The sequence below is a fragment of the Siniperca chuatsi genome, linkage group LG1 (assembly GCF_020085105.1).
Source record: "Siniperca chuatsi isolate FFG_IHB_CAS linkage group LG1, ASM2008510v1, whole genome shotgun sequence".
Classification (NCBI taxonomy): Eukaryota; Metazoa; Chordata; class Actinopteri; order Centrarchiformes; family Sinipercidae; genus Siniperca; species Siniperca chuatsi.
In genome coordinates this window covers 7,664,272-7,679,533 of record NC_058042.1, presented here as the reverse complement: position 1 = coordinate 7,679,533, position 15,262 = coordinate 7,664,272, and the positions used below count along the sequence as shown (strand labels likewise).

The window sequence follows — 15,262 nt, the reverse complement described above, 5'->3', positions numbered from 1 at the left end:
TCCTGTTTGATAGCAATTTATGTTTTGAGCAACATATCACTAAGCTTGTCCAATCATGTTTCTATCACCTCAGAAACATTGCAAAAATACGATCTATTTTAAATCTTAGTGATGCAGAAACTGTTGTGCATGCTTTTATCTCCTCACGCCTTGATTATTGTAACAGCCTGTTCACTTGTCTTAATCAAAAAACTCTGACACGACTGCAGACTGTACAAAACTCAGCTGCTAGGCTGTTAACCAGGACCAAGAAGTATGACCACATAACACCTGTTTTAGCCTCTTTAGATCTTCGGGCAGGGGTCTCCTGTCTGTTCCTGAGTCCAGGATGAAAACTAAGGGGGACAGAGCTTTTGCTATCAGGGCCCCGAGGCTCTGGAACAACCTGCCTGAAAAAATTAGGTTGTCTGAGTCAGTGTCTTCGTTTAAATCTCGTCTCAAAACACATTTTTATCTGAAAGCATATCCTGATTTTACGTGAACTGGCCGTTTATTTTACTGTTTATTTTATTGCTTTTCTGTATTTCATGTGTTTTATTTCTTTATATTTCGTCATTCACTGTGTTATTTTATTTTTCTTGTTGTGAAGCACTTTGTACTTTGTTTTGATAAGTGCTCTATAAATAAAGTTTTATTATTATTATTATTATTATATTTTGTGAGCACACAAAAGCACCACAATGCAATAACATTTAAATTACTTTGTGAATTGCACAACATTACATGAAAAGTGTAATATGTGGAATATTTAATTACACAAAGAGCACAGAGTCTGCTCAGCATTGTAACCATGTGCCATTGCATTATGTGATTTTGATTGCTTGATTTTCTCAATAACTGTGCTGAGGCATCTGTTCCTGATATATCTTCTTGCCCTCCAGTAACATCTACAGTACCTGAACATTACTCTTATTTGCAATAATATGAGAACAGTTTAATTTAAGAAACCATTACATGTGGTGTGATTGCCTTGCTCTGCCTGTATTCAAAAGCAATACTTCAACCCTCAGGCTTTGGCAGCATAATGATACTGTCACCTACCCCATTACCAACCATGTAGGTCTGTTTTACTGACATATTAATACTGTAATATCTCACAGATGACACTGTTGCCAGACAAGTGTCAGCACCAAGCAGGTCTCAAAACATTAGTAATAAACATCAGGCACTGATCATTACCAAAGAGCTTCATATTTTTCTATGTGTGAAAACCTTTCTTCTACAAACAATTTCCACCCCAAAGGCAAAAATAAACTAAAGCCAACACCAGTGCAGTTAGGATACTAACTATGTGATCTCTTCTCTGTTTGACAAAAATATTTTTGCAGTTCTTGTTTTTTTTGCCAAAATGTCAGGTTTGTTATGTTAAGGTTGTAGGCCTATGCTTATTCAGTGGTTTTGTGTTTTACATCTATGACATTGTGTGCAGCACTTGGGAGGACTTAAGAAATAAACAGTACTTTAGAAATCACACTTACAGATTTCTCTTCTCTGTTCTGTGTAGATTACTGTATATGACAGTGAGTTTTCCTCCACACACCGTCACACCCATGAACAGTTAAATCAGTCATGTGAAATAGCTGCGATACAGAATGATCTTACTGTACATAAATGTCATATATATTACAGTGCAATAGAAATATTGTGCAATAACCTGTCCATGATATCCTTTTACTGTCACATGCAAATCTTAGCAGACATACATATATATACTGTGCATATACAGTACTCTCAATATATGCACACTGTGATGGCCCCAGGGCCTCTGTCAGGGTTTGTGTGTGTTGTGTTTCAGGGTTGTAGCTTCCTGGTTGGTTGGAGCTGGAGGCCATTATATAAGACCTGCCCCATCCTGGTGGTTTGGAGGCTCCCTCTCCCCTGGCACCACCTCGTATAATGTTTGTTTGATTTTCTCTATAGTTTATCATTATTTCAGTTGCTCTTGTAGGATGTAGTCCCAGCTGTTGAATTAAACTTCTTTTAGTTAACGCCTTGCGTGTGTTTCTCTTATTTGGTATAGCCTTTGAGTTGGACCATAACAAAGTGTTTCACTTTTGTAAATAGAGTAACTTATCCATTCAGTATTTATTCCAGCATTCTTTGCATTGCCATGCACTGCATGTACCACAGCCTTGTACATAGAGTACATAGTAACAATCCGACCTGTATATAGTTTGTTATCCTGCTCTTGCCTGTATATAATAGCTTTAAGTGTAAGTTTGCTTATATTTATCTGTATTTGTACTGCCTTTTAAATGTGTCCTCTGCACTGTGTGTGAGTATATTGAGAGCCACTGAGAACGGGAGTCTACGTGTCAACATACTTTGCCAGTAAAGTTGATTCTTAATATTTAAGTCTTAAAATTTCAGTTATCCTGTGAAATATCTCAACATTTACTAGAGGGATTAGCATGATGTATCTATCTTAAAGACTTAGATCCTCTGGCTTTTCCTCTAGCGCCACCATGAGGTTCACATTTGTGGTTTTGAGTGAAATGTCTCAACAACTATTGGATGGATTGTCATGAAATTTGGTATGCACAATTACGTTCCCCTCAGGATGAATTTTAATAACTTCTGTGATCCCTTAGCTTTTCATCTGGCGTCATCATCAGGTCAAAGTTTCAATGTATCTAATTCCAGCTAATTCTTACTGGCAACATTAATGACATTCCCATCAGCTTCAGCTGTGCTTTGTGTTTAGCACTAATCCTCGATTTGTTATCAAGCTAACACGCTAAACGAAGATGGTGAACATGGTGAACATGCTTAACATCAGCATGTTAGAATTGTCATTGTTAGCATGTTAGCTGACATTAGCGTTTAGCTCAGAGCACCGCTGTGACTGACAACATGCCACCATGGCAGTAGACCCTTAGTCTTGTTCTTCTTTCTACTTCTTTCTTTCAAACAAGAGAAACAAGAGCATTTGCTCTTGCTCCGCAGTGAAACATGGCGGAGTGACCTTTAGCGCTGTATACTTAAATATAACAAACAGTATGAAAAAGTCAAGAAAACAAGTATTTGACTTTACACATACAAATATATATCTAAAAAAAATTGACAAATGTCCAGTAAAACATTTTCACAAACCAGTGCCAAGAGCAGATGGCTGCCTTCCAGTCCAAACTGAGGAATATTTTCAAATACCATTATGTTAAAAATGTATCACAAGCCACAGGCCACATCACAGTCCTATTAGATTTCTTATACTTTACATTAAGTTGAATCTTATTGACAAATGCAGATTCAAAAACCTCTTTAATATGATGAGCTGTGAAAATAAGTTGTCAAGTATATGATGAAAATGTTACTTTTGGTTAAAAATTTGCTTATAAACCACCAGAGTGTTTGTGGATGGCAGAAACTATTTGTGTTTATTATAAGTAGCTATTTGTATTCATCAGATGCTGTTTTTAAATCGCCCGACTGAATCAGATCAAATTAGCCTATAAATTACTACTGGAAATTGTCGGTAAGCCAACAGCTCTACAAAGGAGCATTATTGCTTTTAAGTGCTAACAGCTTTACTCACCACTAGATGTTGCCATTTTGCTGTTTGGCGGGCCAATGACAGTCACATGTGCACCCATTATGTGTGTGTGTGTGTGTGAGAGAGAGAGAGAGAGAGAGAGAGAGAGAGAGAGAGAGAGAGAGAGAGAGAGAGATTCTGTGGAAAGGGAACAACTTGGGAAGTTTTGTCATACACTGAGAGAAGAAGCGGGACAACCGGGAGAGAGTGTACAGTGTGAGATAAGTGAGTGGTAAGTCATTTTCACATTTCTCTTATTCAAATGAGATAACTTATTTCAGACTTTCTCCTCTTCTCTACTTCTTACCTTTTCTCTTTAATTCTGTATTGCAGCTCCAACACAGACGTCAGTGACCTTGTTTAAGAGATTTAATCTTGATAAATTGGGAACTTTTGAGGGCTGAGTTTGTCTAAATAGAAGGGATAAACTATATCCTGGTTCCATTTATCTTGTGACTTGGTTAATGAAAGTTGCACTTGTTTTGCTTAAGGGTGGGATTACATTAATAATACATGAACTCACTGTTCACCAGAAGAATGATTTGCTCACAAAACCAATCTTTAATTCTGGCCAGTATGTTATTTTTTTTTGCTTTTAAGTTGTTGTCCATTCAATTAGTTGTTTTATCAGTATGTTATGATTGTGGAAATGTGGTGATGGAGGCTCTCTGATTGGCTGAGGAATGTTTCCCTGGATCTTGATGACAGACAGAAATAAACTTGTGGAGAAGAACAACATTTCGGAATACCAACCATTCCTCAAGCTATTCCCTCCCATCAGTTTTTCCTTTTTTCTGGAGGGGTTACAGGAACTTAAGGCCTCACTGAGTTCTCAAAGCCATGGCTGGCTGGCAAAGTGCTGAGGAATTCACTGCCATACAATGTGCCCTTATGTTAGGTTAGCAGAGGTCTTAAATTCCAGATGAAGCTGCTCCATATTACATGTGGCACATTAAAAATGAATCTCAACTTCAGTAAAGGCGGTAAGGCTGTATTAAAGGGAAATATATCCTAAAAACTGTAAAAACAGGAGATGTTCTTTTTATTCATGGGCCCATGTTGTTGTTTTGTGGTGTATTTTTTCTTATTGTTGCATCAGTGGGATTTGAAAGCAGAACGAAATCTCAGCTGTCCAAAAACATTAACGCTGAAACAACTAAACGATTTTTTGTATCCATACCTCAGAATCACAGAGATTTTTTTTATAGACTCTACATTTTGTGCTGATTTTCAACAGTCATACATGGAGAAATGTATTGTCATAGATTGAGTGATGCCATTTTATGTGCACTGACAGAAACCACAATAGACAAGAATGCAATGCAGCTACAAGACATTTGAATAAGAAACACCATTCTGACTTTTTCTCAGTTAGAAATACAGATCTACTGCACTTTCCACTAAACACATATGAATACTAAAAGTTTCCACCCCTCCTTTAGGAGTTGCTGGGTAGCAGCCATATTCCAGACCTCTAAACTGCTGCCCACACCTCCCTCTTTTTTTCCGCAATTCAAATGGAAATAAATAATATTCCAATATACATTCAGTTGGCAGTTTATTAGTTACACCTGGCTAAATCTAATGCAGTCTAATACAACAACCTTACACTAAATCCTACTTTCATGAAGGTTGTAATGTTCAGTGTTTGTCGAAACTGTTTTAGAGAGGTGTTAATTCAACTGTTTGGTCATTCGGAGGATGTAGTTTGTGGTATTGCATAATACTGAGAGGTTTTTTTCTATTATTTAGAGTGACCTCATTGATATAAATGTGACAGACAAAATATTAGTAACACCTAATATAACAAAATACAATGCAACAGCACCACAAACTACAAAATCGGAAATGACCATGAAGTTAAATCGACACCTCCCAAAAACTGAACATTGTAACCTTCCAGAGATAGGTGTACCTAATAAACTGGCATTGTGTATATTAAAATAATATAATATAAATAAACAGTCAATTAAAATTTTTTGTTTTGGTAATATATTCAAATAAGGATGTACAACAAAATGGCACTAGTCTGACTATCAGACTAGGGTAATGAAACAATTACTTGATTTATCAATCAACAATGAACAATAATGAATGAATCCTTTAAGTCATTTATAAAGTAAAACACAAAATATTTGCTGGTTACATAAATCTGAGGACTTTTTTCCCATTTCTTCTCATAATTAATTGACCATGTTGACCAGGCAGCTTGGGAAATGTGGTAAACAAGCGTAGATAGACAGGGAAACTTCATTGAAGTACACTACATCACTGAATAACTCCTGAACTTTACTGATCCTCACAGATTGCCGAATCAAACGGGATAAAGCTATTTAAGGGCACATTTTTCCTTGATAAATAAGCTCAGCTCATGTTCTGTATTAAAGCTAATGACTGCTGCTCATGAAATCTCCTGCACTTTCCAGCTCACAGTGACAGTCAGACAGCCTTGACACATTCCAGGATGTGCACAGAGACAGTAAAGAGAAGGAGGCAGCTTCCTTTTCCCATGTCCTCCCACATTTCATCAGCTCCAGCATGGCTGAACTGATGAACTGATGGCTGTGAACAGTTGGCAGCTGCCCACTGTTTACATTTAGCCTGCAAACACCGGCCAAGACCAAAGATGCTGCCGATACACAGAGTTTTCAGTCTGACTTTGTTTCTCCTCACTGCTTTACAGTGCATGGATGGAAGCAGTGAAAATATGTTTGGGAGAGGAGGTGTCGAGTGTTTTCTTTAATCGCCACAGCTGCTGTTGTTTGTCCAACTATAGCTCTGTGACTTGTAGGCTTTTCTAGGTGTGGCGATTCTCTGGATAATTGCCCTGAACACTGGCTCTACTAGGTGGATATAACAAGGTTGCATTGTACTGCCGCCTGCAGGTGTGTGTGTGTGTGTGTGTGTGTGTGTGTGTGTGTGTGTGTGTGTATGTGTACGTGCACTGCTCTGCTTTAAATTCACTCACCCAGTTTTCCCTCAGTTCTATGCTCCTTCAGTACATTTTTTTTTTTCAGCCGGTCCTCTCTCTTTGCTTTGTTCCTTCAGTATTTTATGCCTGCAGTTTTCAGTCTCATGTTCTCATAGCCCACTTTTCTTCAGTCCTGCCAGAAGAAGAAAGGGCTGACAAGCGTATGACTGTGTGTTATGTGGATATAGGTAACGTGTGCAAGGTATTTCCTTTGTTTCTTTTTCTGATCTTTACTGCTGCCCTGCTAGAAGGAATTGCATGAGCAGAAGAATGAAAAAATATATAGCATCTTAAGGGAAATCAGGATTAAGGTAACATAAAATGATACAAGATGGATGTCCAGTTTTAGATTTTCTGCAGCATGGATACACAGTGAGAGGTAGCGCAGACACAATGTGAAACAAAGAAAAAAGATATAGAGATATATTATAGAGATGCAACACTGCAGACCATTAATTTTAGGTACACCATACCACAGCAGATATGAGATACTACAAAATATGATAAGGCCAATATGAATTAATTATTGGGCCAACAGGCACAGTATTAGATAAGATACAGGGAGATTAAACTTTTATGGATCTGCTGGTTCAAACTAGGTAACTGCAGCAGGATACAACAATAAAAACACAACATTAGATACATTTTTGTCAGGACAACCAATGTACACATCAATTTTCTGTTTTTAAGCGCATTTACAGTATGTCATGTATGTCTGCAAGAATGTGCAAAGTATATTTTGACTATTCAACATGCATTTCGATTGAATACTCCCACCCAGAACTGTAGCCAGGATTTTAGAAATATTGAAGTCATGAGTCCAGCATGCATTTTTGTCAGGTTTGTTTAAAAAAAAAAGACCAACCAGAAGGCTAACATGTATACTATTTGATAATTTCCCGACACATTTCTTGAAAAAATGACTAATTATCGAATTTATGAATGTAAATGTTGCAAAAATTCCTGCGTGGATGAGCAGGATGCTTAAAACAATGTTGATGGTGAATGGTATATTATACATTGTTATCCGATCCAATATGGCATCCCCTCCACTCAAAAATATGTTTTGCTTATTATTGCGTGATGCTTGAGCTTCACTGTGCAGAATGATGTATGTGCAGAGTTTGACACTTGAATGCTGTTGTCACATTCATCTGTTGAAGGGGGAAAGCTGATCTGTGCTCGCCTTAAATCTCTAACTGGTTTGTGACATCACAACTAGTTTGGAGCCAATCAAGTACCAATATGAAACGAAATGAAGTGTGATGTGGAAACCTCCAGTGCACATACACTTAGGAGACATATTGTGTCAGCAGTTAAACTTTTCTAATGAACAATATTTGCATGTTCATAGATTCTGGATTTTTCAATGAGGGAGAAAGAGTAAATGTAATTTTAAGAATTTCTACTATTAAAATAGAAAAACCATGTAAGACACAAAATAGTATTCAATGCAGAGTATTTCTTTGTTTTAAAACATGTGTGCTTACATTTGACAATATAAGTTGATGTAGGCCGTAATCAGTATCCTTGAAGACTATATCGACAACTGATTTTCACCAAAATTGAAAGTCACATGTAGTAAGAGGCTGTAAAAACCTCTGCATCCCCCATCACATGGACCTTGTTGTCCTCAATGCTCCGGCCCTGCTGTTAACAAAATAACAACAGTGTTATCTTAAAACAGCAGTTTACAGTAGTTTTTAGTTTTAAATACACTTTGAGATTGAAGATCAACACCAATTTCACATCGGTCTGTTTAGCTTAGCTTAGCATATAGACTGAAAACAGAGGGTAACAGGCTAAAGTTCACTAATATCTTGTTTGTTTAAATCGTTCAAAAACTGAAGTGTAAAAAAAGGTGTGGGACAATTACTTTAATAATGAAGTGTTACATCACCTTATATATTCTCAATATAATAAACATATTCGTATCCACTCGCATATATTGAAATCTATACATGTGTGCACAAATGCACTTTTTCCATACGGGTCACGTAGGAAACAGATTTGTTTAATGGCTGCCACCAATAACGAGAAAAGGAAATAAAAACAACAGCAACAGTAAAGTGCACTTAACTGCACACACTTGATGTCACACATGGTGGTTGTTTCATTTTTCCGCCTGTCCTCTCAGGATGTGAGGCACCAGCATGGCCTCTTACGTTTTGAAGGGTCTATTTTGTCCCCTCTGTTCCTCATTGTTGAGAGCTCTGCTGAGATGTTAGTGCCGAGTGAAAACCACAAGCCATAACCACACTCTTTCACTGCTGCTGACTCCCAGTCTCACGCCCAGTTTAACACAGAAAAAAGTACAAGGCAGGGTTTTTTTTTATTACCCTCACTAGAGTTCTTGATGTTTCCTCCCCTCCTCACACCCTTATGTCACTCTGTCTACCATAATTTACTCCTCCTGGCTGATATACCCAGCTATATATTCTATTTAATTTGTTTAGACTCCTTAGTTTTCTTTGTAGGGGATAAAAATAGCAGCAAGCATTTACATTCTGTATATAGCTGTTCTTTTTAGCCATCTTGGTGGTGCAACTATAGACTAGTCTTTACATAACATGTAATTTTGCATTGTATGGGGAATTCTTTAAATATGCAGACATCCCACAAAGTCAAATATATTGTACAATATAATGTACATTTCTGTTTGCATGGTCAAAGTTATCTTTCCTTTCCTCGAATTTCTCACAAAGCTTTTTCTCTGCATGCTCTGTTTCTTGATATGATTAGATTTTCACAAAGTTCTGTCTGAGCAGCCTGAAACATCTTGACTCTCATTTACATTCATTTCTGGCAGCCACTCGTGGCCAGTCTTTGCTGATCTTAATAGATTTAGTCTAACTTTATAGAGGTTTGCTCCCTGGATGCGGATCATGCTATAGCCTCAGAGTGAAAATCAATTTTCATGACTTTAAAATGGAGAGCATCTGTCTGCTAGATTTGAAGTACAATGCCTTCAGAAACTTTCCAAACCCCATGACGCCCTGAAGTGTGCCACACTGAATACAAAGTAAATAGGGATTTGTTTGACAATCAACACAGAATATCTTATACTGCAAAATTGCACAGCTTTAATTTTTTTTGTTTTTCCCATTTAAAAAAAAAACATGATCCCATTTAAATAGAGACAATTTGTGGCTGAAATTATAGCTTCTGCTCTTGGATGTGTCTTTGTTTGCTTGTCCCATCTGGGGGTTTTTTTAAACTCTCCAGCTCAATAGGGAGCCTCTGTGAACAGCTATCTTCAAGTCACTGCAAAGATGTTGAATGGGATTCATTCAGGTTGTTTTTTTGGCTCAGCCACTCAAGCACTTACACATTCTGGTACTGAATGGAAAGCTGTCCTACACAATCAGTTGTAGCTTGTTATTCCAACGTAAAAGTTTGCTGTCAAATATCCGTCTTCTCTTGATCTGATACAATATGAATAGGCAACTGCTCTAATCAGTATTTTTATTTTAACAATTAGCTTGTTCCATTGGTTTAACTGCCCCCAATTGTACTGTTTTGGTTCAGTCTCATCGCAATCGTTTCCAGCAGCTAGAAAGTGTCCAGAAACATGACTATGAATGCTAATGTTGTTCCGTGTCTGCTGAATGTGTAAATAGGCAAGTGTTTGCTGACAAGCTTGCCATATCAACTTAAAATGTGATCATTTGTCAGTGTTGTGCTCACAGCTTGTTCCTGCTGCCTCCAAGTGGCCAAAAAAAAATCATGCATAAAAATTATTGCAGGTTTAAATAGCTTTTTTATTGCTAGCACTTGCGTCCTTTTTCTTAAAGGAGCAGTGTGTAGGATTTAGTGGCATCTAGCAAGTGAAATTGCAGTTTGCAGCCATTTGAATACTGCTCACCTCACCCTCTCTCCTTCCATGCATGGAGGAGAAAATATGGTGGCCGCAAAACCCGCAAAAAACGCGAACGGCCCCATCTAGATAGTGATTGGTTTGTCCGTTCTGGGCTACTGTAGAAAGATGGCAGTGCGACATGGTGACCTCCGTGGAAGAGGACCTGCTCCCTATGTTGATAAAAACACAACGGCTCTTATTTTCAGATGATTATACACTAATGAAAACATATTGAATATTATCGCCGTATTCTGCAAATAGAGTCCCCAAAATGTTAAACACTGAGGAGTGAATTCACAAAAGGATTGTGCGGCTTTTGAGGCCGCTAAACTTGCATGAATGCGACAAAAAGAAACCCTGAAATTCTCAAAGCACCCGCAAAGGGTGAACTGCACCCCTAACTGTACTGCCAAGCAAATAGCGTCTTGGTGCTTCGGTGCTATTTGCAGGTATATAAACTAGGTAATATGCTTACATTTGGTGCAAAACTGGGCTCTTTCTAAGCAAATGAGCCTCACTGAACAACAAAAGGGTATCACACACAGACTTTCAGTTATCATAGAAGCAGTGATTGCAGGCAGGTGAAACAATAGTGCCTCATAGGTGGAACAGACCAGTACAATGCCTGATAGTCACCGTGAGGGAATGAAACTGTTAAACAACATAAAACCTGCTGCTGTGAGAAATTGAGACGGTGGTTACGCACTGTAACAGTCCAGCATAGAACAGAGTAGGAGCTCTCCATGCACCCAGAGGCAGGACGCACAGTTAAAGCACCCCAAATAACAATCACTCCACACAGAGTGAGTCATAGAAAAACAAGAGACATTAGATAATTAGAAATTCTCTTTCAAATCTAACATCTCTTTCCACATGAGTGGAAAGTATTGTTTTTGCAACTGCATTTGTGACATTTTATGACTCAAACGTTGCTTAACCATGTCATGTGATATGTTACTTCACTACACCTTAAGAACAAATATTACTGGGACCACTACAGAAAATTGCAGATGAACATTTAACAGAAACAGAGCAAGACAATGGCAAATTGCACTCAGCTGCAAAACTTTATGGGCATGTTTGCGCTGTAATATCATTAGCGCAATATTTTTTTTTTAATCTGACCTTGAGACGACGCAGATAGCGGTTGCAAATGACGCACAATTCATGATGCTATCAGCGGCGGCAATTCATTCTTTGTGAATTCGAACCTGAACTTTTAAGTTAAATTTTGGGTGCAAAATTTTTACTTGCAAAATGCTTTGTACTTAGGAAGTGACCCTAATGTCAAGGAACTTACAACTTAAGGGACTCAAGAATTTGTTCAAAAGATGTTCTTTGAAGAATTAATGACTTTTTGGAGCATCTTTCTTTTTTTTTTAGGATTTTCCGCTTTCATTTGAGCTTTCAGTTATATAGCGTCACAGACTAAGAGAACAGTAATGAATGTAGTGAGAAGAAACTGTTGTTGTAGTTTTCTGTTTTCTAATGATCTTCTTGCTGTGCTCTTTTCGTTCTAATGTTTGGTTCTCTCTGAATCTTACGGCTTCCTTGGACCATGTGTGAGATTTTCACTGCTCTGCCCTGTCATTGTACATTATTGCGCTGTCATCCACTGGACCATTTATGCTGTGTTTTATTTTAAACCACATCTAGCTATTTGAAATGAACACAAGTCGTCGAGCTAATTCAAGTTGTAGAGAATCTAAAAGACACTTAAGGCAAATTGGATGCAACTAAACTTGATTTGAAGTGTCATGCAAGGCTTTGAATAATTATTGCCTCAAAACATTTCAGGTTTTCATTTTGAATTAATTTGTAAACGACTAGGCTATAAATGAACTAAAAAGAACACCCTTCAACATTTATCAGTTAGTGTCTGTAGATCACAAACAAAACATCCTAATTCAATCTATTTCAGATGAAGTTAAGGAGGTTTCAGAAGTTGTCGGTGAAGAAAACTTTGTAAGCTGCACTTGTAACCTCAGAACTGCTTCATTTTGCCCTGATTCATAAGAAAATCCCAATTGTGATAACCCCCTGAAAGTATTGAGTCTGGCATCTTTTTAGCCTTTTATTGTTATCTCAACTACTGTGAGAAATACCACCCTTTTTCCTCCTCAGTAGTACTCATTATTGAATTTTCTTGATTTGCCATATCTTCTGTTTTTTAAGCAGTGTCACATCGAGAACACTAAGCGAATATCTTGTTTTCATGCCATTTTAGGATGATTCATCTAAATATATCCCAAACTGCTCACAGTGGCTAATGTCACACATCATTAGCCCCTGTTAGCAATAATTTTCCCGGCACTGTAATTAACCCTCATGTAGAGGCCTTTGTTGCCTTGATTACTGTGTCTTTTGTAAGGCCTACTTTATCCTGGTAAAACCTACACTCACACTCATACAAGCTTTGTTTATCATCATATAGACACCGATGGCTTACTGAACAGGCCTACTGGGCACATAATACAAAGGGCATCTGTTTGAAGTGTGTGTTAATAATTCTTGTTGTCAATCAAATTACCACAAAGAGACACAAAACAACCACAAAGAGATGCAAAATGAGTTCAACGAAAAGCAAAATGACCACAAAGAGATACAAAACAATTATAAAGAGACGCAAAATGGCTACAAAGAGACGCAAATGACTACCAAGAGACACAGAATGACCACAAAGGGACACTAAACAACCACAGACACGAAATCACCAAAAAGAGATGCAAAACAACCACAAAGAGACATAAAACAACTACAAAGAGACACAGGGGGCTTTTACATGTCGGGGCCCAGGGGCCCCTTGTCCCAATCTGCCCATGCTTATAAATTTGCTTTGTGTTGTTTTAGTCCAATGTTGTATTTTTGAAAAACTTTCAGACAGAGGCACACACACACACACACACACACACACACACAGGAGGGATTGATAGAGGACAAAATGCCTAATTTTGCTCTTATTTGTTGTGTTCCAATCTGTGTCTGTGATATAATTAACATTCACAGTCTGCCACTCCATGGTCCACAGTGACTTGTTCTCATTGAGAAGTTCACAAGGTACTCCTTTACTGCCACAGCCTGCGGATTAGTTGCCATGGAAACAAAGCTGTCAGAAGTTGGGAGGAATACGTTACCCGATACTTGTGCTTGCTTCCTCCGGTGGAGGATACGTTACAGAAAAGTTTGAAGAGTGTTGTTGACAGAGGCTCGGTAGCTCTCAGGGACTGAATGTGTTGGAAAAACATTTATTTCTCCTCTCCCTGCCCATCCAGCTCTTGCTCTCTGGACTTATTCATGAAGTTTATTTTTTATGTTTTGGTTGAGATTTTGACTTTTCACAACTAATTTATGGTGATTCATTCATCAAAAGCCAGATGGAGAGCATAAAAACAAACTGTGTAATGTTTAAAACAGTAGAAAATCACAGACCTTGCATTTATAACCTGATAATTCCTTCATAAATTATTCACTAAGAGCAGCTACAGCATGTTTGTTTTTTCTGTGCAGGCTGTATTATTCCCGCCTTAACCTTGAATTGTTTGCATATTACTAACTCTTACCAGATTGTTATGATTGTAGTCTCCAGCTTTAATTCATTAGTGCTTCAAAAGAATAGCTAATAGTGCTGAAAATCATGTCTGATATTCAAAACAAAGGTAATACAGCAGATCCTGTTGTGTATTACGTGAAAACAGCCTTTTCTTTTGTCATAAAAGGGAGTTTCATTAACAGAGGACAGTTAGGTGTTTTCTAGTATAATGACTTGTCTTGTCCGTTGACACAGTAGAGCCTCTTTACTCCCTGTTGAAAATGGTGATATTGGAGTAACTTGAGTGCCATCTTGCAATTTTGAAGTTGGCTACCGGGGGTTAAATGAGCCCTTTAATGAGTCTGTGGTGAAAAGAGAGCTGGATGATTTCCCTGTTTTCATGCTCAGGGAGGACTGCAAATCCAAACTGGCTAAAGATGCAAGTCTGAGTTAAAAAAAAAAGGGCTTAAAAATATATATGTGAAATGTTTTCTGTCTTTGAAATGTTAAGGTTTCTTGGTGTGCAGTTTTTGTGGGAGAAAACAAATCAGCCAGACTATCAGTTTTCAATTTTGTCATTAATGGAGAAGGTTGATAGTACTCTATATTTTTCTTGTCATCAACAAATCCAAAACCAAAAATGAATTGATCCAAGCCTGACATAGCTTATTCCCCTGCGACCGGGGGGTGTGGACCCCAACAAGGAGTCACAAAATACTGATAAATATATAAATGACTAACAGAAGAGGAAAGAAGAAGAGGTCACAAGTGGTAGACATACGTAGCAGGTAATGACAGGGTTGCTCGTACAAATCACTTCATTTTAAAGGGTCACAAGCCAAAAAGGTTGGGAACTGCAGCCATTACGAATACATCACTGAGCCCACACTGTACAAGGTATCATGTTTCTTTATTGCCATGAACACAGCCATGTTAATCTCACATACAGCGTCCTGCTGCTGTAAACACTCACTATAGAGCACCAACCGCTCATTAAGCTGCTGTTGAAAATAGTCCCCAACAAATGTCCTGTTTGAGTAACATTTGCTAAAAACTACTATGCTCACTTGTTTTATTTAATTACTTAGGCTTTTAAAAAAATCTAATTATACAGTATATTTGTCAAGATTTATGTCTTCAGTAGGAACAAATACAGGGTTTTTCATTTTTTGTTTAATTGGAGAGATTTTGATTTTATTAATTGGATTTTGCACTATGAAGGTTTATTCTGTTAACAGAATAAATGTTGTATAGTTGATGGCAACATTTATCAGTCAGAGAGACTGAATACATTCAGTAGCCTACAGATATTACAGATAGCGCTCATAAACTGCATTCGACCTATGAAAGCTCTAGTCTACAATATGAACA

General features: G+C 37.7%; 1 protein-coding gene across 2 annotated transcripts in view; it reads left to right on the top strand.

The window, feature by feature from the left end:
- The first annotated feature begins 3,674 nt into the window (after positions 1–3,674).
- Positions 3,675–15,262, top strand: part of tspan4a (tetraspanin 4a) — a 121,914-nt gene continuing 110,326 nt past the window's right edge. Inside the window, exon 1 of one of the 2 annotated variants that reach the window (XM_044193099.1) lies at positions 3,675–3,764. The gene's annotated coding sequence lies outside the window, so the exon portion shown is untranslated. The remainder of the gene's footprint in view (positions 3,765–15,262) is intronic. The other variant, XM_044193108.1, reaches the window with a different exon arrangement.